General features: G+C 43.2%; 1 protein-coding gene across 1 annotated transcript in view; it reads right to left on the bottom strand.

The window, feature by feature from the left end:
- MARCHF10 (membrane associated ring-CH-type finger 10) overlaps window positions 1-25,358 on the bottom strand; it is a 113,038-nt gene that overhangs the window by 66,398 nt on the left and 21,282 nt on the right. The gene's annotated exons all lie outside the window — the stretch shown is intronic.

Raw genomic sequence — 25,358 nt, 5'->3', positions numbered from 1 at the left:
AGTGCAGTGGTGTGATCTCGGCTCACTGCAACCTCCACCTCCCAGGTTCAAGTGATTCTCCTGCCTCAGCCTCCCAAGTAGCTGGGATTACAGGCATGTGCCGCCACACCTGGCTAATTTTTATATTTTTAGTAGAGATGGAGTTTTGCCATGTTGGCCAGACTGGTCTTGAACTCCTGACTTCAAGTGACCTGCCTGCCCCAGCCTCCCAAAGTGCTGGGATTACAGGTGTGAGCCACCTGTAATGCCCGGCCCTGTATTCTTTTAGACACTTTGTAATGACTGATGGAGACTACTCCCTTTCTACCAAAATCCCTTCTAAATTGCCAAGAGTTGAAGTTGAGATGTGTGGTTGCCCATCTTGAACTGAATTGTTCAGCCCCTGCACCTACTGCCCCACTGCAACTCAGGAGGAAGGTCTCACCCAGGGGAGTGTGAGCAGAAGCAATGTGTGCAGCCTCCACAGAGAAAATCTCTGGCCCTGCACCTATGCCTGTCACTTCCTGTCAGCTGGAGGGCAACAACTATGAAAGTCATATGTTGAAGACGGCAGAACCAGCATCAGCCTGAGTCCCTGAAGGTCTGAGAAGTGCTGCCTGCTGATCTGTGCATCTCACCAGGACTGTCACGTGTGCAAGAGATACACTTTTATCTTGTTGTTTGGGCCACCGCATTCTTGGTTCCTTTGTTACAGCAGCTAACATTATCCCAAGATAGAATTGTACCATTCATATGGGCCAGGCATGGTGGCTCATGCCTGTAATCCTAGTACTTTGGGAAGTGGAGGTGGGTGGATCACTTGGTCAGGAGTTCGAGACCAGCCTGGCCAACATGGTGAAAGCCCATCTCTACTAAAGATACAAAAAATTAGCCAGGCATGGTGGCATGGGCACCTGTAGTCCCAGCTACTTGGAAGGCTGAGGGAGGAGAATTGCTTGAACCTGGGAGGCAGAGGTTGCAGTGAGCCAAGATCGTGCCATTGCACTCCAGCCTGGGCAACAGGGCAAAACTCCGTCTCAAAAAAAAAAAAAAAAAAAAAAATTGTACCATTTATACTGTTTTACTTAACAATACATTGCAGCAATAGATACCTTTCTAGAACTGTTTTCAACTTTATTTTGAAAAGTTCCAAATCTACGGAGAAGTTGAAAGAATAGTACGAATCACACCCTTTATTCTTTACCTTGGCAACTTGCTTTCTCTTTTTATACACAGTCTTTTTCTGAACATTTTCAAAATGACCACACTTCAAGATACTTTACCCCTAAATACTTCAGCAGGCATCTCCTATCAAAATAGACGTTCTCCTGCAATGCCACAAAACCATTATTTTACCTAAGAAAATTTAATCATTCTATCATATTTTCTAATATGCAGAGCAGATTCCAACCCAATTGTTCCCAAGATGTCTTTTTGGCTATACATTTGGATGAATGTCTCATAGAATGTCTTACGCTCTAAATTTGATTGCTCCTCATAATACCTTTCAGTTTAATCGTTTTGGGTGTGATTATTTTATAGGTGGTGTGGTGTCCTTCTTTATAACATCCTGTCAGCAGGTGCCTGGTTAGGTTGTCCCAATATTGGTAAATGCTGTGCTTGATCTATAGGATAAGGCGGTGACCACCAGATTTCTCCAATGTAAAGGTACAGTTTTTCCCTTTGTAATTAGCAGGTAATTTGTGGGATGATTCTTTTGGCACTGATTGAAGAGCCTGTCCCTAAGTTGTATTTTACCCAATGATTTTAGCATCTTTTAATGTGCTTTGCCTATATTGATAATTACACTGGGGTAGCAAAATTGATGATTTTCTAATCCTACATTTCTTCGTCTGAGACACAGTCTTGCTCTGTCACCTAGGCTGAAGTGCAGTGGTGTAATCTCGGCTCACTGTAACCTCTGCCCTGCAGGTTCAGTTTTTGTGCCTCAATCTTCTGAGTAGCTGGGACTACAGGTGCCCACCACCATGCCCGGCTAAGTTTTGTATTTTTAGTAGAGACAGGGTTTCACCATGTTGGGCAGGCTGGTCTTCAACTTCTGGGCTCAAGTGATCTCCCCACCTTGGCCTCCCAAAGTGCTGGGATTATAGGCATCAGCCACCATGCCCAGCCTAATTCCACACTTCTTTTACAATTATTAGCTAGTATTCTTCTCTAAAGAAGTACTTTCTTCCCCTCCCCCTTTCTCTTTTTTTCTTATTTATTTATTATCATTGGATTCTCAAGGATACATTTTATTCAATTTTTTTTTTGTTTCTCAAATTGTGCCAAAAATGGTGAATGAGAGTTCATTCAAGTTGGTTTTTAAAAAATTTTTTCAATGTTTGTTTTAGATACAGGGGGTACATAGTCAGGTTTGATACATGGGCATACTGTATCAGGTCGTGAGCATAGTCCCCAATAGGTAGTTTTTCAATCCACATACCCCTCCTTAGTGCACTTAGTAGTCCACAGTACCTGCTGTTCCCTTGTTTATATCCATGTGTGCTCAATATTTAGCTCCCACTTATAAGTGAGAACGTGTGGTATTTCGGTTTTTGTTCCTGCGTTAATTCCCTTAGGATTATGGCCTCTGGCTCCATCCATACTGCTGCAAAGAACATGGTTTCTTTCTTTTTTTGACTGTGTAGTACTCCACAGTGTATATGTACTACATCTTCTTTATCCAATCCACCACTGATAGGCACCTACGTTGATTCCATGTCTTTGCTATTGTGAACAGCATGGCAATAAACATACATATGCATGTGTCTTTTTGGTATAATGATCTATTTTCCTCTGGGTATATATCCAGTAATGGGATTGTTGGGTTGAATGGAAGCTTTGTTTTCAGTAATTAGAGAAATCTCTGAACTGCTTTCCACAGTGGCTGAACTTACACTCCCAACAACAGTATGTAAGTGTTCCCTATTCTCCACAGCCTTGCCAGCCTCTATTGTATTTGACCTTTTTTTTTTTTTTTTTGAGACAGAGTCTTGCTCTGTCAGGATGGAGTCCAATGGCATGATCTTGGCTCACTGAACCCTCCGCCTGCTGGATTCAAACGATTCTCGTGCCTCAGCCTCCCGAGTAGCTGGGATTACAGGCGTGCACCACCACACCCAGCTAATTTTTGTATTTTTAGTACAGATGGGGTTTCACTATGTTGGCCAAGCTGGTCTCAAACTCCTCACCTCAGGTGAGCCACCCTCCTTGGCCTCCCAAAGTGCTGGGAATACAGGCATGAGCCATCGCACCTGGCCTGTATTTTGACTTTTTTTTTTTTTTTTTTTTTTTTTTTTGAGATGGAGTCTTGCTCTGCCTCCCAGGCTAGAGTGCAGTGGCATGACCTTGGCTCACTGCAACCTCCGCCTTCATTCTCCTGCCTCAGCCTCCCTAGTAGTTGGGACTACAGGTGCGTGCTGCCATGCCCAGCTAATTTTTTTGTATTTTTAGTAGAGATGGGGTTTCATCATGTTAGCCAGGATGGTCTCCATCTCCTGACCTTGTGATCCACCCGCCTCAGTCTCCCAAAGTGCTGGGATTACAGGCGTGAGTAAGCCACCACACCCGGCCTATTTTGGCTTTTTAATAATAGCCATTCTGATGATTGGTGATGATGAACATTTTTTCATGTTTGTTAGCCATGTATAGAAATGCTGCTGATTTTCATACATTGTATTTCTTCTTTTAAAAATTGTCAGCCCCAGGCTGGGTGCAGTGGCTCACGCCTGTAATCCCAGCACTTTGGGAGGCCAAGGTGGGTGGATCATTTGAGGTCAGCAGTTCGAGACCAGCCTGGCCAACATGTTGAGACCCCTGTCTCTACTAAAAATACAAAAATTAGCTGGGTGTGGTTGTGTGTGCCTGTAATCCCAGCTACTTAGGCAGCTGAGGCAGGAGAATCATTTGAACTAAGGAGACAGAGGCTGCCATGAGCTGATTGTACCACTGTACTCCAGCCTGAGCGACAGAGTGAGACTCTGTCTCAAAACAAACAAACAAACAAACAAACAAAACAAAAAGAATTGTCTGTTCATATCCTTAGTCCATTTTTTAATGAGGTTATTTTTTGCTTGTTGATTTGTTTAAGTTCCTTACAGACTCTGGTCATTAGACCATATGATCATCCCAATAGAAGCAGAAAAAGGTTTCAACAGAATCCAACATCCCTTCATGATAAAAACTCTCGACAAGCTAGGCATTAAAGGAAGATGCCTCAAAATAATAAGAGCCATTTATGACAAACTCACAACCAACATCCTACCGAATGGGCAAAAGCTGGTACCATTTCCTTTAAGAGCTGGAACAAGACAAGGATGCCTACTCTCACTACTCCTATTCAACATAATATTGGAAGTCCTAGCCAGGGCATTCAGGCAAAAGAAAGAAATATAAAAGGCATCCAAATAGGAAAAGAAGTCGTCAAACTATTTCTTCATTGACAATATGTTCTACACTTAAAAAACACTAAAGACTCCACCGCAAGGCTACTAGAACTGATAAACAATTTTAGCAAAGCTTCAGGATACAAAATCAATGTACGAAAATCAGTAGCATTTCTATACATCAATAGTGCCCAGGCTGAGAGTCAAATCAAGAACACAATCCTATTTACAATAGCCACAAAGAAAATGAAATGCCTAGGAACACAGCTAACCAAAGAGGTGAAAGATCTCTATAAGGAGAACTACAAACACTGCTGAAAGAAATCAGAGACAAACAAACAAACAAACAGAAATACATTCCACGTTCATAGATTGGAAGAATCAATATCATTAAAATGACCATACTGCCCAGAACAGTTTACAGATTCAATGTTATCCCTATCAAACCACCAAGGTCATTCTTCACAGAATAAAAAAAGCTATTCTAAAATCCATATGGAACCAAAAAGGAGCTCAAATAGTCAAAGCAATACTAAGCAAAAAGAACAAAGCTGGAGACATCAAATTACCTGACTTCAAACTATACTATAAGGCTACTGTAACCAAAAGAGCATGGTACTGGTACAAAAAAAGACACACAGACCAATGAACCAGAATCGAAAACTTAGAAATAAAGCCACACATCTATGACGATCTGATCTTAGACAAATCTAACAAAAACAAGCAGTGGGGAAAGTACTCCCTAATTCAATAAATGGTGCTAGGGTAACTGGCTAACTACAAGCAGAAGAATGAAACTAGACCCTTACCTTTCAGCCTATGGAGAAAAAAAAAAAAAAAACAAGACGGATTAAAAATTTAAACGTAAGACCTCAAACTATAAAAATCCTAGAAGAGGCCAGGTGTGGTGGCTTATGTCTGTAATGCCAGCACTTTGGGAGGCCGAGGTGGGCGGATCACAAGGTCAGCAGATCAAGACCATCCTGGCTAACATGGTGAAACCCCGTCTCTACTAAAAGTACAAAAAAAAAAAAAAAATTAGCCGGGCGTGGTGGTGGGCGCCTGTGGTCCCAGCTACTCAGAGGGCTGCGGCAGGAGAATGGCATGAACCCAGGAGGCGGAGCTTGCAGTAAGCAGAGATCGCACCACTGTACTCCAGCCTGGGCGACAGAGCGAGACTCAGTCTCAAAAGCAAAACAAAACACGACAAGATATCCCAGAAGAAAATCTAGGAAGTACCCTTCTTGACATTGGCCTCAGCAAATAATTTTTGGCTGGGTCCCCAAAAGCGACAAAACAAAACAAAAATTGACAAGTGCGACCTAATTAAATTAAAGAGCACAGCAAAATAAACTATCAACAGAATAAACAGACCACCTACACAATATGGGAGAAAATATTTGCAAGTTGGCTTTTGATTGAGTATTTGCATACTTCTTTGCTTTCTGGTACAATAAAAAACATTATGGCCTTGCCTTGTACTTTACCTGCCTTGCACCTGGAATCAGCTGTCTTTCCAACAAGTGCTGCTTCTTTCTTATTTATTATTATTATTTTTTGAGATGATATCTCACTCTGTCACCCAGGCTGGAGTGCAGTGGCGCCATCTTGGCTCACTGCAACCTCTGCCTCCTAAGTTCAAGCTATCCTCCTGCCTCAGCCTCCCAAGTAGCTGGGACCACAGGCGTGTGCCACCATGCCTGGCTAATTTTTGTATTTTTAGTAGAGACAGGGTTTCACCATGTTGGTCAGGCTGGTCTTGAACTCCTGAGCTCAGGTGATCCACCTGCCTCGGCCTCCCAAAGTGCTGGGATTACAGGCATGAGCCACTGCACCCAGCCAAAGTGCTGCTTCTTTTTAGTTGAGAATGGTGTTTAGAAACCAGTATCTGTGTGTGAGGTGTGTTCATGGTTACTATAGTGACACTGTTTCTAAGTTCTTTCAATGAAATAAATTAGAAATATGTATTTAAAAATTATGGATTCACTACAATATTTTTAATATTTAACACTATATATATTTTTTTCTTTTTCTTTTTTTTTTTTTTTGAGACAGAGTCTTGCTCTGTCACCCAGGCTGGAGTGCAATGGTGCGATCTTGGCTCACTGCAACCTCCACCTCCCAGGTTCAAGTGATTCTCCTGCCTCAGCCTCTTGCCTGGCTGGGACTACAGGTGCGTGCCACCATGCCCAGCTAATTTTTGTATTTTTAGTAGAGACAGGGTTTCACCATTTTGGTCAGGGTGGTCTCAAACTCCTGACCTTGTGATCTGCCCGCTTTGGCCTCCCAAAGTGCTGGGATTATAGGTGTGAGCCACCGGGCCTGGCCTACACTACTTTTAAAATTTAACACTACGGGGTTTTTTTCCTTTCTTTATTTATATTTGTATCACTTTTCTCTATTTATCTTTGTTCCTTAATTATATTAATACATTTATTATATTATATATTAATATATTTATTTGTTTTGCCCTGCAGTAAACATGAAATAATTTCAGAATTATCATACAAATATTACTGTAAGAATAAACCTACTAAATAAAGTTTATTATTTCTTTGAAGTTCTCTTTGTCTTCAGAATTTATTCTTCATTGTATAGAGACCATCATTTTTTTTGTTGGTCATGTTGGATGATTCCAACTTTTTGCTATAATAAATAGTGCTATGAGGAATATTCCTGTATGTTTATGCATATCTTTAATTATTTATTTAGGTTCCTGAAAGTGGGAATTTACATTATTAGATTAAAAGCATCATAAAGATTTAATTTTTTTGTTCCTAAATTGTCCTCCAGAAATACTGTACCAATTTGTTTCCAGATGTATATGAGAATGTCAGTTTCCATATAACTTTTCCAACTATTATATATGTTTTAAAGTCTATCATTTTGCAAGAAGATTGTAATTAATGTATAACTTGTATGTAATTTAAATGTAATTATTATACATGCTTATATATTGCATTTATTTAAAGTGTGTTTTCTACCTATTTCTAAAAATGGTCTGAGATAACTTAGTTGAACTCAGAGAAAACAGTTAAAACTGGAATAAGGAAAGGCAGACCTAACCCAGGGTGAAAACTCTCAGAGAAGTGGATACGTGTGAGAGGGGCAGGGGCAGGAACTGACTAGGAAAGGGCTTGAGGAAACTTCAAAGAGAACTTGATGGGGGTTTGGGTTACACAGATATATGCATTTGTCTAAACTCATCAAATAGTTTAGATCAAATAGTTTAAAATTTGTACAATTCACTGCAAGTAATTTTTATTTCTAAAGCAAAAACTGGAAAGACAAAATGAACAATCAGAAACACAAAAGCCATAAACAAATAGTCAGCTCTAGTTAATGATGTACATGCCCAAGTATTTAGGGATGCAGAGCACTGATGTCTACAAACTACTCTGAAATGCACCAAAACACATGATGGATCAATGGATAGGATGTAATAATGCAAATAGAGCAAAATGTCAACACTTGTAGAAACTGGCTGGTAGGTATATGGATAGTCACTGTATAATTCTTTCAACTTTTCTATATGTATGCAAGTTTTCATAGTAAAATGGTGGGGGAAAATGGAGCAGAAATATAGATACATTGATATATAGATATTACAGGGCTATGAGATGAACTAGGCACTTTGTGGGAACACTGCCAGCTCTTTTTTTTTTTTTTTTTTTAAGGCAGGGTCTCACTCTGTTGTCCAAGCTGGAGTGCAGCTCTCACTGCGGCCTCAACCTCCTGGACTCAAGCAATCCTATCTCACCCTCTTGAGTAGGTGGGACTACAGGCGCCTGCCACCACACCCAGATAATTTTCGTATTTTAGTAAGAGATGGAGTTTCTCCATGTTGGCCAGACTGGTCTCAAACTCCCGAGTTCAAGTCATCCTTTCACCTTAGCCTCCCAAAGTGCTGGGATTACAGGCATGAACCACCATGCCTGGCCACTAGCTTTCTCTTGTATGGTTCATAATACACATTTATTTCAGTAGATTAAACATTGCTTCCTTTATGATATCATCTAGTAACAATGAGAAATCAATAATCAAAACAAGAAAGGTCAATGTAAGACAGATTTGGAAAGATACATCTTGTCTTGCCTTATCTTTGATGTTTTAGGACAAGCATATACCTCCACGGAAAAGGCAGTGTAACCATACACTGGGGATAAGGGAATGATGAGTAAAACAGCTCTTGCCCTTATAGATCTTACAGTCTAGGTGTGGCTGTAGATCATGTAATCAAATAATTATTAAATAAATGTAAAATTACTAGAGTCACAGATTTTTTTTTTTAAAGGAAATATGAACACCCATAAGAACATGGAATGGGGGATGGAGGTGTCCTAATCTAGTTGAGGGGTGTAACTAGTGAAGTGAGAGAAACCTCCCTATGGAAGTGACCTCAGCTGCAATCTGAGGCATGGCAAGAGGGGGTGAGTGCTGCAAGGGGAGGGAACAGCATGTGCAAAGGTGCTCTATCAGGAGTTGGCCAGGCACTTCAGAGGACACAAAGCCAGTGGGGGTGAAATGCAGAGCTGGAAGGACAGCTAGATCTTGCAGGGCCTCATTGGTTACATCCTCAACCTAAAAGCCACAGAATGGCATGGAGGGGTTTTTAAGCGGGCAAATAAAGTGGACTGAGCTCTACTTATCAATATCTCTCTATTTGTGTTTTGTTTTGTTTTGTTTTTTGAGACAGAGTCTCACTCTGTTGCCCAGGCTGGAGTGCAGTGGCATGATCTCAGCTCACTGCAATCTCTGCCTCCAGGGTTCCAGCAATTTCCACGCCTCAGCCTCCTGAGTAGATGGGATTACAGGCGCACACCACCATGCCCAGCTAATTTCTGTATTTTTAGTAGAGATGGGGTTTCGCTATGTTGGCCAGGCTGGTCTCAAACTCCTGAACTCAAGTGATCTGCCAGCCTCGGCCTCCCAAAGTGCTGGAATTACAGGCGCAAGCCACCACCCGCAGCCTGCTTGCCAATATCTCTCTACCTGTGTTATAGAAAATGGGATCTGGGGGCAGGAGTGTGAGTGTGAAGACTGGTTAGGAGGCCACTGCAGTAACTCAACGAGATGGTGGCAGAGAAGATGATACAGATGGATTCAAAGGTATTGAGGAAGTAAAATGGAAAGGACTTGGTGATGAATTCAGTCCAGGAGGAGATGGAGAGAAAATGTCCAATTCTGATGCATAATGTGGTTCGGCTGTGTCCCCACCCAAATCTCATCTTGCATTGTAGCTCCCACAATTTCCATGTGTCATGGGAGGGACCCGGTGGCAGGCACTTGAATCATGGGGGCGGATCTTTCCTGTGTTGTTCTTGTGATAGTGAATAAGTCTCATGAGATCTAATGGTTTTATAAAGGGGAGTTTCCCTGCACAAGTTCTTTGTCTGTTGCCATGTAAGAAGTGCTTTTCGCCTTCCACCATGATTGTGAGGCCTCCCCAACCATGTGGAACCGTGAGTCCATTAAACCTCTTTTTCTTTATACATTACCCAATCTTGGGTATGTCTTTATCAGCAATGTGAAAATGGACTAATTACAATGCACAAAAGGAAGCAGGAAGGGCCATACTTGGACCTCTAGCATGGGCCTGTTGGGTTTGGAGTGTCTTTTGAAATGCCTGAGGGAGTGAGTAAACAGCCGGATATTCTGATTTGGGGATCAAAGTGAAGTTTGGGTGGGAAATGTAGGCCTGGGAGTCATTGGCAGTTGACATCTTGACTTTGGCTGCTAAAATGTTCAAGAAGGAGAGTTTCTTGGGGGCAGGGCATTCACTTGCATGGGAAAAAAATTACATCTTTATTTTCTCTAACCTCTAATGAAATCTAAGCATATTTTTCATCTATGAATGCAGGCAACAAGCCACAGCAGGATTAGCAGGACCTGTGATTTTTGTCACCATTAGAAATCACAGATATTTTCACATCTCATTAAATTTGTTGCAGATGTCTCAAAATACCCTTTATGCCCATCGCTTGTCATTTAATGTGCTAATAAAGAAGCATGTATATTACTGAATCACAACTTTCTAAAAATATTTTGATGACTATTTCAATAAAAGTGGGTTCCTTTGAAAGCTCGTGTATCTCATTTTATGTTTTTGAAAATGTTATTCTGAGAAGGGGATCTAGGGAGTTTACCATGCAGCCAAAGAGGTTTGCAGCACAAAAATGGGATAAAACACCAAAGAAGAGATGAGAAGAGAGCCCATCCTCGAGGAATCCCAGGGTTCAGAGCCTGGGTGGAGGAGGATGAGAAGTGGAGAATGAGAAACCACCCCTGGAGACAAAGGGAAACCAGGAGGAGCAGGCAGCTTTGCAGAAACTCAGAACGTCCAGGAGGGGCCGTTGGCCAAGCGAATGCACATGAGGTCAAGCACAGTGAGGACAGAAAGAGACCCGCTGCGTGCAGAGATGGGGAAGTCATTTGCTGAAGAGCCATTTCTGTGGAATGATGAGCATGGAAGCCAGATTGGAGTGGGCTGAGGAGTGAGTAGGAGGTGGGGAAATGGAGTCAGTCAGTGTAAATAATTCTTTCGAGAACTTTGGCTGTGAAGGGGAAGAAATAAGTGGAGGGGAATGTGGGATAAGGAAGGGCTGTTCTGTTCTCTTTTTTTGCTGAGAGATCTCAGATCATGATTAAATGCGGATGGGAAGGCTCTGGCACAGAGCAGGGGATCCAGGTGGGAAAGGGATGAGCCCCAGGCTCACGTGCAAGGCAAGGTGCGGGATCCCAGGCACAGGTGGAGAGGGCGGTGATGGTGGGAGACAGGGCCTGGAGTAACAGTAAGCTGAGGAAGTTTCCAGCTGAGGGACACTATGGCGTGAGGTGGAAGAGAGGAGGGCGTGAAGATTAGGGAGAAGGAAGACGGTTTGAGGAGGAAGACAGCGTTGACCAGAGAAGCGGGGCAGCACTGAGGAATTCCAGAGGCTGTGGCCTTTCAGCGACACCATTTTTGAACGTTGAGTGACTCTTCTGCAGCAGTGGCCGGTGGCTTGGATGTGAGGCAGGAGACGATGGATGGGTGGGATTTCACCAGACAGGTGTAAAAGACAAAAGGACAAGAGAATTATTAAGAGGGTCAAGCACAGGACCTAGGCTGTGTAGGCAGGACACGTCAGTGCGGAGGGGACAATCACAGGGCAAAGAAAGAGGAATCTACGGGCGAGAGGTTCCCCAGAGGTCAAGGAACTGTCACTGTGGAAATGGTTAAACAGCAGAGCCAGAAGGTCTGGAGACCTGTGATGATCCAGCGATTTTGAAGATGAAATTCTTTTGGGTGATGATGCCGCCTGGGATGTGCTATTGGGGATGGGGGTGGCAGAGTGGGACGGAGGAGGCACTTGAGGAACTCGGGATCTGAGATGCCAGGATGTGCCTGGCTTAGCCTGGAGGATGCTGGAGTCAAGGATTGTGGCAGAAGATCAGGAGATGTGGCGGGGACAGAGACTGAACTGTCTGCCAAAGTCTGCACTTCCAGGGGACTAACAGTGGCAGGAATGACGAGGGGGAGAGGACGGTAGAAGGAAACAGCGCAAGCCTCAGTGGACGGTGTTTCCAGCGGAGCCTGGTGGGCAGTGGTCTGGAGCAGCACTGTGAGTAGGACAGCCTCAGGGAAAAGCCAGCTTCACTGTGGCAGGGAGGGAGGGAGCTCTGAGAAGCGGTCTGAGGTACATTTCCTGTGCTGCAGGGGGCTGCGCTGCCCACCACTTCCCAGACCTGCCGCCCTCCGTGACTCAGGGTCTTCCTTCCTCCTGCAACGTCCTCCCTACCACAGCTCCCAGCCTCACCCCCAGATTCCCAAATCTTGTCCATGACTTCAGATCCAGGGTAAAAATCTGCATCCTCAAAGGTCAGGCGCAGTGGCTCACACCTGTAATCCCAGCACTTTGGAAGGCCGAGGTGGGTGGATCACGAGGTCAGGAGTTTGAGACCAGCCTGGCCAAGATGGTGAAATCCTGTCTCTACTAAAAATACAAAAATTAGCCGGGCGCGGTAGCATGTGCCTGTAATCCCAGCTACTGGGGAGCCTGAGGCAAGAAAATCACTTGAACCTGGGAGGTGGAGGTTGCAGTGAGCTGAGATCACACCACACTGTACTCTAGCCTGGGCAACAGAGCAGAACTCCATCTCTAAAACAAACAAACAAACAAACAAACAAAAACTACATCCTCTATGGAGCTTTCCCAGGTGTCCCCCTGGCCTTTTGTTTTTTGTTTTGTTTTGTTTTGAGATGAAGTCTTGCTCTTTAGCCCAGGTGAGAGTGCAATGGTGCAATCTCTGCTCACTGCAACCTCTGCCACTCGGGTTCAGGTGATTCTCCTGCTTCAGCCTCCCAAGTAGCTGGGATTACAGGCACCTGCCACCACACCCAGCTTATTTTTGTATTTTTAGTAGAGATGGGGTTTCACCACGTTGCCCAGGCTGATCTTGAACTCCTGACCTCAGATGATCAGCCCACCTGGGCCTCCCAAAGTGCTGGGATTACAGGCATGAGCCCGGTCCCCATAGCCTTTTTATTATGCTCAGCAGGCACTGTTTTGAACTACAGACATGTGTATAATGCCTTAGTTTACCAACACTGTCAGCCACCTGAGGGAGGGGGCGTGGCTTGCTCATTACCATCCCCATGGTACCCAACACGGTGTCTTGTACACAAGTGACTTTAGTTTGTTTATTTATTTAGAGACAGGATCTCATTGTGTCTCCCAAGCTGAAGTGCAATGGTGTGATCAAAGCTCACTGCAGCCTTGAACTCCCACCTCAACCTTCCAAGTACCTGGAATTACAGGCTAATTTTTAAATTTTCTGTAGATATGAGATCTTGCTATGTTGCCCAGGCTGGTCTTGAACTCCTGGGCTCAAGTGATCCGCCCAACTTAGCCTCCCAAAGTGCTGGGATTACAGGCATGAGTCACTGCGCTGGCCCTTAAATGATTTTTAATAAGTACTTTGGTTTTAAAAACTGGAAACATTTTTCAAAATAGAGAATTTAAAGAAAATGTAGTAAACAAACACATAGCGCTACTTACAAAGGAAAAAAAGACATTTTACTATAATCTCCTCTCATACAATGTCTGAGCTGCTAAGATCAATCAACACAGGGAACCCTTTGGGTCAGAGGTCACCAATTCCCCGCACCAACAATTCACAGAGCTGGGATAACATTTGGTGCTTGTATCAACCCGGCCACATGGCAGGATCACTCTGGTGCAAGGATGAGCCTGTCGTGCTTATCTGTCGAAAAAGGCAGGACAACTTTCTGGAAGCATTCGCAATTCAAAGGGACAGTTCTCCCATTTTAATGTCGTGCCCTATTTTAAAATTCCTAGAGGAACTCAGACAAAGCATAGAAATAAAGGAGAAATGAAGTGCTTCTGGCTTTGCCCAAGATAGTTAGTACTTGCTTGCTCCATTAATGCTGAAGATCTCCAGCACCCTGGTCTGCCTACAGAGGGGTTTGCACACCAGTATTCCAATTACTCTATACCCTAATCATAAAAGAAATAGCCAGTTCAGTCTGGTGAGTTATCTGCCAGAATCTTCAACCACAACAAGATGACCTCCCTTGTAATGTACAAGTGAGTCCTGGGTCAATGTCGGGCCGTTCTGAGTTTCCTCGGTTTACTCAGAGCTGCAACCCTGCCATTCTTATGCCTTTGCATCCTTGCCTACCTGTGACCAAAGGAACTTGGTGTTTTAAAGAAGCCATCTGTCCCTCTGTAGAGTGGTATGCCAGGAAAAGAATGTTCTATTTAGCTGGCTACTTTGGTCACCACTTGTTCCAGGGTTTCAAAAGGGTCTGATCATAACTGACTAATCTTCTAGCCCAAATGGCCACTGCAGATTGGCAGCCTTACCAAACCATTCTCCCGTCAATCACTTCAAACCAGGTCAGGAAGCATTCTCCACTCCAAGTCCCATTATCCCCTTTCTTCTCTTGCCCAGGTTAAGGATCCCTATTCTGGCGGTTACGGTGATATGGTTATGACTTTTGATAGGTGCACATTCCTAAAACATTCTTGCAACCAAGGTGAGAGGTGGGGCTCAGACACTGGACCAAATTGAGGACTAGTTACAACGGGGACGGGCCGGAAGCAGCTTTCCATAAGACATGCCCACCAATGTGCCATGTCAGTTTACCATTGCCATGGCAGCACCTGGGCGTTACCATGCCTTTCCATGGCAATGACCTAACGACCCAGAAGTTACTACCCTTTTCCTAGAAATTTCTGCACAATCGGTTCCTTAATCTGCATGCTATTAAAAGTAGGTATAGCCTGAGCGAGGCGGCTCATGCCTGTAATCCTAGCACTTTGGGAGGCTGAGATGGGCGGATCACCTGAGTTCAGGAGTTTGAGACCAGCCTGGGCAACATGGTGAAACCCTATCTCTACTAAAAATACAAAAAATTAGCCAGGCGTGGTGGTGGGTGCCTGTAGTCCCAGATATTTGGGAGACTGAGGCACAAGAATCACTTGAACCTGAATCGCTTGCAGTGAGCCGAGATCCTGCCACTGCACTCCAGCCAGGCGACAAAGTCAGACTCCATCTCAAAAAAAAAAAAAAAAAAAGTAGGTATAAATATGACTTCAGATCAGCCCTGAGCTGCCACTCTGGGCACACTGCTGATGGGGCAGTCCTACTCCGCACGGAGCAACCCCTCTGCCGCTGCTGTGCACCGCCACTTCAATCAAAATTGCTGTCTACCACCACCGGCTCACCCTCAAACACTTTCCTGGGCAAAGCCAACAACCCTCCAGGGCTAAGTCGGAAGGTTGGGGCTCACCGGCCCTGCGTCACAACTGTTTGTTATCAAACATGCACTGGGCTCCTACTATGTGCTAGACATTGGAAATATAACCACAAACAGTGCCTCCTCTTTTGACTAGCTCCCAGCCTAAGGGAGGAGGCAGACAGAAAGATGTACCCCATGGTGGGCATGAGCCCAGAGGATGTTCTAAGAATACAAAGAAAGGATGAGCAAAACCACTCGACCCCCAGGAGAAGCTCCAGAAACGTTTCTCAGAGGAGGTGTCCTCAGAGTTGAGGGTGCAAAGAGGCTGGTCAGATGAGCTCAGGAGGTATGCAGGGGTCAGGCATACGAGGGCCTTGGGTACCTTGCAAAGGTGTTTGAATTTGATCCCAAAGACAATGGGAAACCACTGAAGAATGTTTAATAAAGGTGTGTTATGATCCAATTTGATCCTAGAGGGATCTCTCTCTCTCTCTGTTCCAGCAGCCTGGAAGACTGCCTGTAAGGGAAAAGGTAAAGACAAAATCATTAGGGAAATGACAATAATCCAGACAAATAAATCCCAGCACTTTGGGAGGATGAGACGGGTAGATCACTGGAGGTCAGGAGTTCAAGACCAGCCTGGCTAATATGGTGAAACCCTGTCTTTACTAAAAATACAAAATAAGCCGGGCATCATGGCACACGCCTGTAGTCCCAGCTACTCGGGAGGGTGAGGCACGCAAATCGCTTGAACCCAGGATCACGCCACTGCAGTCCAGCCTGGGTGAGAGAACAGGACTCTGTCTCAAAAAAAAAAAAAAAAAAAAAACCAGACAAGAAAAGAGAGGGCCCTACAAAGGCAGGTAAAAGTGGACAGATTCGAGGGAGAGGAGAGGAGACAGTCAGGCTTCAGCGTTTGATTGCCGGAAGTAGGAGGAGCAGCAGAAGGAAGAGGAGGTGGAGTCTAAGATAATTTCCAGGATTCTGGCTTGGGCAGAAATAAGAACTTCAGGAAGAGGAAACAATTTGAGGGGAGATGATGATGTATTCAGCACCTTGAGCCTGAGGGGCTTGTGGGACCTGCCACAGTGAACAGAGCAACAGCTAAAATGGAAAACAAGCTCAAAGGAAAATTCCCACAGATCCGCACTTGTCAAACCGTGGGCTGCACATTCTCTCTCCATGACGTGCATTTCAGGCTCCAGAGGCTGCGTGCAGAGCTGCGTTCTTACTCAGTGCACCTCGAGGGTGCAGAATCTGAGCTAGAGTCAAGAGGGCGGCTGTGAAGAACACCACGCCAGGTGTTAAGGGTGACTCACAGCCTCCCAGGGTGGGGCCCCTTGGCAGCTAGAACCAGCGTGTGCGTGCGTGACCTGCCTCATCAGCACACAGGCCTGGGGCCAGAAAGAAGAGAGGCCCAACCCACAAGGAATCTGACAATGGGCAAGCAGAAGTTAGAGAAAATTAAAAGCATGACTCATGGAACACATATGCCACATCCTAAGCCATGGCTGCTTTCATGACACTGTTAAGGGTGTCAGTGGGTTGACATTGACAGATTAATGGGACGACGTCTCCCCAAGAGCCGTTTGAAAGAGGAGAAGCTGAAGGTTTCACGGACAGGATAGGATGAATAAATAGGGAACGAAAGGAGTCATGCAGATATACCCAGGTCATAGAAAAACACAAAATGCAAATCGAGCCAGCCTCCACGGACAGCTGAGTCACCGGAGAGCTACTATTTGCTAGGAGCTGCAGTATGCAAAGCATTGTGCTATGGATCATGCAGGGCTGGTTTCTGGGAAACAAAACCCCTTCCTGGCTCATGGGGTCCTGTTTTGTTTTTGAGCTTGACCATAATCTGGAGTTGTGCTGTGCCATGGAACTTTCTGTAGTGACGGAAGTGCCCTAGATCTGCATGGTCCAATATGGCAGCCAGGTGGCTGAGTGCGGTGGCTCACACCTGTAATCCCAGCACTTTGGGAGGCCAAGGCAGGCAGATCACCTGAGGCCAGTAGTTCAAAACCAGCCTGGCCAACACGGCGAGACCCCGTCTCTACTAAAAATACAAAAACTAGCCGGGCATGGTGGCGGGCACCTGTAATAACAGCTACACGGGAGGCTGAGGCAGGAGAATTGCTTGAACCTGGGAGATGGAGGTGGCAGTGAGCTGAGATCTCACCATTACACTCCAGCCTGGGCAACAGAGCGAGACTCAGTCTAAAAAAAAAAAACCAAAAAACAAAAAATAATATGGCAGCCACTGACCACACATGGCTCTTGTGTGTGTAACATGTGGCTAGTGCCATTAGGGATCTACATGGTTCATTTAATTTTAATTAATTTAAACTTAAAGTTTAATTGCCACATGTGCCTAGTGGCCACTGTATTGAAAGGCACAGTTTTAGACCTTTGCTGCTCTCATGCATGGCTGGACATTCCAACTTTTTAAGCCACTGCAGACTACTTGAGAAGACTTTATTTTTTATGTTAATCTCCAAAATTCGTGTGGATTCTCATGAACAAAACAATTACAGTGTTTATGTTGGGTAACAGCCTTCCTCTAGAGGCGCACCTTGCTTGCTGGTAGAGTCAAGTGACTTCATTGATGTGAAGAGCACGCTAGGCCAGGCCTGGGGCACCGCCAGCTGCTTCTCGGTATCAGGTTCACTGCCTACACCTCCTTCCGATGTAACCTTGAGTCCTGGTGACCTGGAATCTAAATATTTAGCTGCTCGGTTGCCAACAGTGAAAGGACTAGAATCTTATTTTTATTAGTAGAGCAAATGGTGCACTTAAAAAACTGACAGCGATCTCCACCTTCCTTCCCAATGAAGTAAATGCAGTGAGAACGTGTCCTCAGTCCTTAAGGGTTGTGCATTTGGAACGACGTCCTTTCCAGCAAGGATACAGGATCTTGGAAAGATGAGACGGGCCCGTGATGTGTTGCTTTCTAGAAGCTTGTGGCTCACCATGTCCTGGGCCAAATAATCATTTTCATCATCTTCTATGGGGAAATTGGGGCTCCTGTCCTCTCTCTGTGAAGGTTCGTGGGGACAAAATTCCTTCTGTGCCTCTGTCAATCACAGCAAGCTCCTCTGGGCCAGCAGCTGTCTCGTGGGTGCCCGGGAAGGAGGGGCACTGCATTCTCCCCATATCCAGAAGCCTCTTTGCTTTTTAGTCCACTAAATTACCCACTTTCTAGTGGGTTATGCAGAGCCACTATTTATTTCCCTGTTAAATTCCAATCTGATTAAACAGTTCACAGGGTTGTATGTAACTGTAAAGGGTCTAAAATTAAGTTGCTGTATTAGGTTGGCTTTTAAAAACATGGCCTGGGACTGGGCTGAGGAATCCTAGAAGCCTCAGAACCTTCTCTTCCACCAATACCTGTTGGAGCATCACTTGCAGGTATATTTGGACACCAAGACAGTTTATAATGTACTGTAATGTCAGTGTGTCACTCAGGAGTCTCCCTCGTTTTCACAATGATCCCACAAGATATGAATAATAAGAATCTCCTTGATGGGAAACTGAAGTGCTTGCAAGTGGTTTGCCTGAATTCACACTATAACAAGAGGCAGAGCTGGCCCTTCATAAATGCTTTCTACTATGCCAAGCCACGAACATAAATGTATTTAGGAAGTACCACTCTAAAGAACTTCTCAGCCCAGGTTTGATAGGTATTGCTTCACCTTGGACTTAGATGAAATCCAACTGATGCATAACCAGCGGTTAGAGCCACTGATTGTGGTGAGGAGGTTATGCCAGGATGAAGCAGCCACCAGGTTAACTGTGTGTTTGGAGATCTGCCCACCTCAAGGCAGTTGTCTGGAAGGATACCTTGACACTGAAGCCATTATTTGATGGTAAATGCCTTGTTTGTTCCAGGCTCATCAGAATTCTGACAATTGGAGTCTGGGTTAAGGAATGAACAAGTGATGAAAATTGCAATACAAGTGTCAAAATTTGGTAGTGGTAAGATGAACATAGTGACTGAACAGTGGAAAAATTTCTATGCATTAAGCAATTCACTTTCATAATAGCCACTCAATCACAGACGGAACCTGACTTTACAAATCAGAGGCAAACGCTATTTCGAGTTTTCAGGTGCTGCAGTCTCTAGGAGGAAATGACTTGGGATATTTCCACCTAGGGAGGAAGGCTTTGTTTGGGTTTACACCATCTCACTGAGCTGTATCATTCTCCTGCTCCTTTCTGATTGACCAAGGATCTTTTGCAACTCTAGTGCCTGATGCAACATTCAATCCACTGAGCTCTGGATATTCGATCTGTCTGGCCTTGGTTCTCTTTTGAGACACGCCAGCCTTCTTATTCCCAGTTTCTCCTGAGAGACTAGCTCTGGGACCTCCCTGGAGTTGTGGACCCTGTGGGAAGAGGTTGAATAAGTTCTGCATCCCCTCAGGATGGGCAGCCTATACTCTGAAGGTTTGCAAACAACCACTTTTTTTTTTTTTTGAGATGGAGTCTTGCTCTGTTGCCCAGGTTGGAGTACAGTGGTGCCATCTCAGCTCACTGCAACCTTCGCCTCCCGGTTTCAAACAATTCTTCTGCCTTAGCCTCCCAAGTAGCTGGGACTACAGGCGCACGCCACCACGCCCAGTTAATTTTTGTATTTTTAGTAGAGACGGGGTTTCACCATATTGGCCAGGTTGGTCTTGAACTCCTGACCTTGTGATCGCCGGCCTTGACCTATCAAAGTGCTGGGATTACAGGCGTGAGCCACCGTGCCCAGCCAAACAACTGTATTTTAAGAAAAACTGGGGTAAGGGTTCAAACCTGGGAGGGGAATCTCCAAACCAACCCATGATTTTGGAGGTTGAAGATTTCCTGGATCTGGTTTGAGTCTCATAAAAGATCTCTGGCTTCATTCATAACAAGCAAAACCCAAAGGATTGAGCCAGACAGGATGGACGTTATGACAGCACAAGTTGAATGGCTGCTAAGAATGATGCATTCAGTGACACTTCCTCTCACCCTGCCCTTCCTCTGCTTTTGTGGCCAGAGGCAAATCCTCCAGTATCCCCCAAAGAATATCTGCAATGCGGACAGCAAAGCAGAGGTGAGTTTCACTGTGGAAAATTTTGATTGTGTCACTTTTCTCAGTAGAGAAGATGGGGCCTTGATGACATTTGTACAATCAGGGCTCAAACCCTTGGGATATCATTCTCTGGAGAAAACTGAGATTATGTAAGCAATGTTTCTTGTTCTCTGACACACTGAGGGACAGTGTCATAATGCAAACATAAAATATCCTGTCCTCGTCTTTTAGAGGAAAAATTGTCATTTTTGTTGTTGTTGTTGTTGTTGTTTTTGTTTTTTTTGCATTTTACTACTTTTTTTTTTTTTTTTTTTTTTTTTTTAAATGTTGTATTGGCTGCTCCTGAATGACTACTGGGTAAATAACGAAATGAAGGCAGAAATAAAGATGTTCTTTGAAACCAATGAGAACAAAGACACAACGTACCAGAATCTCTGGGACACATCTAAAGCAGTGTGTAGAGGGAAATTTATAGCACTAAATGCCCACAACAGAAAGCAGGAAAGATCTGAAATCGACACCCTACCATCACAATGAAAAGAACTAGAGAAGCAACAGCAAACACATTCAAAAGCTAGCAGAAGGCAAGAAATAACTACGATCAGAGCAGAACTGAAGGAGATAGAGACACAAAAAACCCTTCAAAAAATCAATGAATCCAGGAGTTGGTTTTTTGAAAAGATCAACAAAATTGGTAGACTGCTGCCAAGACTAATAAAGAGGAAAAGAGAGAAGAACCAAATAGACACAACAAAAAATGATAAAGGGGATATCACCACTGATCCCACAGAAATACAAACTACCGTCAGAGAATACTATAAACACCTCTATGCAAATAAACTAGAAAACCTAGAAGAATGGATAAATGGATAAATTCCTGGACACATACACCCTCCCAAGGCTAAACCAGGAAGAAGTTGAATCCCTGAATAGACCAATAACAGGTTCTGAAACTGAGGCAATCATTAATAGGCTACCAACCAAAAAAAGTCCAGGACCAGACAGATTCACAGCCGAATTCTAGCAGAGGTACAAAGAGGAGCTGGTACCATTCCTTCTGAAACTATTCCAATCAACAGAAAAAGAGGGAATCCTCCCTAACTCATTTTATGAGGCCAACATCATCCTGATACCAAAGCCTGGTAGAGACACAACAAAAAAAGAGAATTTTAGACCAATATCCCTGATGAACATCGATGCGAAAACCCTCAATAAAATACTAGCAAACCGAATCCAGCAGCACATCAAAAAGCTTATCCAACACGATTAAGTTGGCTTCATCCGTGGGATGCAAGGCTGTTCAACATATGCAAATCAATAAATGTAACCCATCACATAAACAGAACCAATGACAAAAGCCACATGATTATCTTAATAGATGCAGAAAAGGCCTTTGACAAAATTCAACAGCGCTTCATGCTAAAAACTCTCAATAAACCAGGTATTGATGGAACATATCTCAAAATTATAAGAGCTATTTATGACAAACCCACAGCCAATATCATACTGAATGGGCAAAAACTGGAAGCATTCCCTTTGAAAACCGGCACAAGACAGGGATGCCCTCTCTCACCACTCCTATTTGACATAGTGCTGGAAGTTCTGGCTAGGGCAATCAGGCAAGAGAAAGAAATAAAGGGTATTCATTTAGGAAAAGAGGAAGTCAAACTGTTCCTGTTTGCAGACGACATGATTGTATATTTAGAAAACCCCATCGTCTCAGTCCATAATCTCCTCGAGCTGATAAGCAACTTCAGCAAAGTCTCAGGATACAAAATCGACGTGCAAAAATCACAAGCATTCCTATACACCAATAATAGACAGACAGAGAGCCAAATCATGAGTGAACTCCCATTCACAATTGCTACAAAGAGAATAAAATACCTAGGAATCCAACTTACAAGGGATGTGAAGGACCTCTTCAAGAAGAACTATAAACCACTGCTAAACGAAATAAAAGAGGACAAAACCAAATGGAAGAACATTCCATGCTCATAGATAGGAAGAATCAATATCATGAAAATTGGCCATACTGCCCAAGGTAATTTATAGATTCAATGCCATCCCCATCAAGCTACCAATGATTTTCTTCACAGAATTGGAAAAAACTACTTTAAAGTTCATACGGAACCAAAAAAGAGCCCGCATTGCCAAGACAATCCTAAGCCAAAAGAACAAAGCTGGAGGCATCACGCTACCTGACTTTAAACAATACTACAAGGCTACAGTAACCAAAACAGCATGGTACTGATACCAGAACAGATATACAGACCAATGGAACAGAAAAGAGGCCTCAGAAATAACACCACACATCTACAATCATCTGATCTTCGACAAACCTGACAAAAACAAGAAATGGGGAAAGGATTCCCTGTTTAATAAATGGTGCTGGGGAAACTGGCTAGCCATATGTAGAAAGCTGAAACTGAATCCCTTCCTTACACCTTATGTAAAAATTAATTCAAGATGGATTAAAGACTTAAATGTTAGCCCTAAAACCATAAAAATCCTAGAAGAAAATCTAGGCAATACCATTCAGGACATAGACATGGGCGAGGACTTCATGACTAAAACACCAAAAGCAGTGGCAACAAAAGCCAAAATAGACAAATGGGATCTAATTAAACTAAAGAGCTTCTGCACAGCAAAATAAACTACCATCAGAGTGAAGAGGCAATCTACAGAATGGGAGAAAATTTTTGCGATTTACCCATCTGACAAAGGGCTAATATCCAGAATCTACAAAGAACTTAAACAAATCTACCAGAAAAAAAAGAAACAATCCCATCAAAAAGGGGGCAAAGGATATGAACAGACACTTTTCAAAAGAAGACATCTATGCAGCCAACAGACACATGAAAAAGTGCTCATCACTACTGGTCATCAGAGAAATGCAAATCAAAAACACAATGAGATACCATCTCACACCAGTTAGAATGGCGATCATTAAAATGTCAGGAAACAACAGATGCTAGAGAGGAAGTGGAGAAATAGGAAGACTTTTACATGGTTGGCGGGAGTGTAAACTAGTTCCACCATAGTTGAACTGAAGACAGTATGGCGATTCCTCAAGGATCTAGAACTAGAAATACCATTTGACCCAGCAATCTCATTACTGGGTATATACCCAAAGGATCATAAATCATGCTACTATAAAGACACAAGCACATGTATGTTTACTGTGGCACTATTCACAATAGCAAAGACTTGGAACCAACCCAAATATCCATCAATGACAGACTGAATTAAGAAAATGTGGCACATGTACACCATGGAATACCATGCAGCCATAAAAAATGATGAGTTCATGTCCTTTGCAGGGACATGGATGAAGCTGGAAACCATCATTCTCAGCAAACTAACACAGGAACAGAAAACCAAACACTGCATATTCTCACTCATAGGTGGGAACTGAACAATGAGAACACATGGACACAGGGTGGGGAACATCACACACCGGGGCATGTCACTTGGTGGGGGGCTGGGGGAAGGATAGCATTAGGAGAAATACCTAATGTACATGACGAGTTAATGGGTGCAGCAAACCAACATGGCACATGTATACATATGTAACAAACCTGCACGTTGTGCACATGTACCCTAGAACTTAAAGTATAATTTAAAAAAATGTTGTATTGGGTAGGGGTGAATAATAAAATTATTGGGAAATAAGATCCATATAAACTGTCCTATAGAAGCTATTTCACAGAATTACTTTTATGTATACGACCATGGCCTTTTTCAGAAGTAGTCTGAGTGTTTTGCAATGATGGTTTAAAGAATGCACAATTTGTATAGCAGGAAGAAGAAAACTATAGGAATCTGACACCAGCTTGTCCCATAAGCTTAAGTGTGAAAAGGAACATAAAATTTCAAATCCTGAATATCCCAAATGCATGAGTATTGCACATAAAATGGCCGTGACTATGCACATGAGCCTCTGCATGAAAGTTCCCTGCAGAGGAACCCAGCTGCCCACTTGTTTAGCAATTCCAATCTGGGAAGACTGCTACGTGCTACTGTTTGACTTAAATTATATTTTCTTATCTATCCTTGATCTTATTTCTGAGTGTAAAAATGTGAGAATTTATCTTAATGCTAAAAATGTGTTGTTCTAGCCAAACTCGATTTAATTTTTGGATTAATCTCACTCCATAAGTTTAATCAGCAGCAGGCATTATATTTAGTCTTTGACTAACAGGAAAAGATCCAGGCAACGTGTTCTTGGTGCTGCCAATATTGTGAGAGAGTCTGTTTCACCTTCAGACTCTAGGTGAAATATTTTATTGTGTGATTTTATATTCCTTAATAGAGAGCATATCTCTCTCCCAGGGATACATCTGCATCTATAAACATCAATCGCTGATGTTTTTAAGGTGTCCTTTGAACGTTAAATAACCACAGTGTGAACATCTTAGATTAAAAAAGAATTCTCAACCAGAACTTGATTGATATCATGTATTCAGGATCTATCTCAGAATCCACACCACTGATAGGAGAGCGGGAGTCCCTCCTGTAGAGTATATTTCAGGCATTAAATATTAAATAGGAATTCATAAAAGGCATATTACTCATCTTAAATCAATTCACCATGCTAACAATCAGTGTTGAATACAGCTTGTGGTATTGCGCTCTTACATAGGATAAGTAAAATTCTTAGATAAGATCTTAAACATGAAAATACGATCCTAGAGCTTAGCGATTCGGAGCACCTTCTCTGGGGTCAGACTGCCTAGAATGGAATCTCTACCACACACTGGCTGTGAAATCTTAGGTAAAGTTTTGCAATTTCTGTAAGGCCCAGTTTTCTCATCTGTAAAGTGGGGCAAAGATGGATAGATGGATGGACAGATAGATAGATAGATTGATAAGGAGAGGTGATAGATATATACATTTATGAGAATTAAATAAGCTAATATGTATAAAGTGCTTCACATAGTGCCTGGAATGTTGCAAGCACTGAAATAATGATAACCGCTTAATTACTATTACAATGATACTATTATTAATCATCATATTATTATCATATTGTTATTATCATCATATTATTATATCATTCTAGGCAAAAATATTTTATCATCATATTGCTATATCATTCTAGGCAAAAATATTTAAACAATTTCCAATTATTACATGATATAGTTATTACCACATTTTACTCTCTTCCTTCATCAGAAATAAAAAC

Source organism: Chlorocebus sabaeus, chromosome 16, assembly GCF_047675955.1.
Source record: "Chlorocebus sabaeus isolate Y175 chromosome 16, mChlSab1.0.hap1, whole genome shotgun sequence".
Taxonomy (NCBI): Eukaryota; Metazoa; Chordata; class Mammalia; order Primates; family Cercopithecidae; genus Chlorocebus; species Chlorocebus sabaeus.
Note: the sequence above shows the minus strand (reverse complement) of the source record. Positions and strands in the feature narration are given on the sequence as shown.